Here is a 681-nt window from a genome sequence, read left to right on the forward strand (position 1 = left end):
CCTCAATTAGTTTCTCTAATGCAACAGAATTGCAAGTTTCATGGACTTCCATTGGAAGATCCTCATTAGTTCTTAGCTGAATTCTTGCAAATCTGTGACACTGTCAAGACCAATGGGGTTGATCCTGAGGTCTACAGACTTATGCTCTTCCCTTTTGCTGTAAGAGACAGAGCTAGGACATGGTTGGACTTACAACCTAAAGAAAGCCTGAACTCTTGGGAAAAGCTAGTCAATGCCTTCTTGGCAAAGTTCTTTCCACCTTAAAAATTGAGCAAGCTTAGAGTGGAAGTCCAAACCTTCAGACAGAAGGAAGGTGAATCCCTCTATGAAGCTTGGGAAAGATACAAGCAATTGATCAGAAGGTGCCCTTCTGACATGCTTTCAGAATGGAGTATCATAGGTATATTCTATGATGGTCTGTCTGAACTGTCCAAGATGTCATTGGACAGCTCTGCTGGAGGATCTCTTCATCTGAAGAAGACGCCTGCAGAAGCTCAGGAACTCATTGAGATGGTTGCAAATAACCAATTCATGTACACTTCTGAAAGGAACCCTGTGAATAATGGGACAAATCAGAAGAAAGGAGTTCTTGACATTGATACTCTGAATGCCATACTGGCTCCGAATAAAATATTGACCCAACAAGTCAATATGATTTCTCAGAGTCTGTCTGGAATGCAA

At 41.7% G+C, this 681-nt stretch overlaps 1 non-coding gene across 1 annotated transcript; it reads right to left on the bottom strand.

The window, feature by feature from the left end:
- Nucleotides 1-273: 273 nt before the first annotated feature.
- Nucleotides 274-381, bottom strand: LOC112752661 (small nucleolar RNA R71). The gene has a single exon (XR_003177086.1). It is a non-coding gene; the product is annotated as a small nucleolar RNA R71 (small nucleolar RNA).
- Nucleotides 382-681: the final 300 nt, after the last annotated feature.

The sequence above is a fragment of the Arachis hypogaea genome, chromosome 15 (assembly GCF_003086295.3).
Source record: "Arachis hypogaea cultivar Tifrunner chromosome 15, arahy.Tifrunner.gnm2.J5K5, whole genome shotgun sequence".
In the NCBI taxonomy this organism is placed as follows: Eukaryota; Viridiplantae; Streptophyta; class Magnoliopsida; order Fabales; family Fabaceae; genus Arachis; species Arachis hypogaea.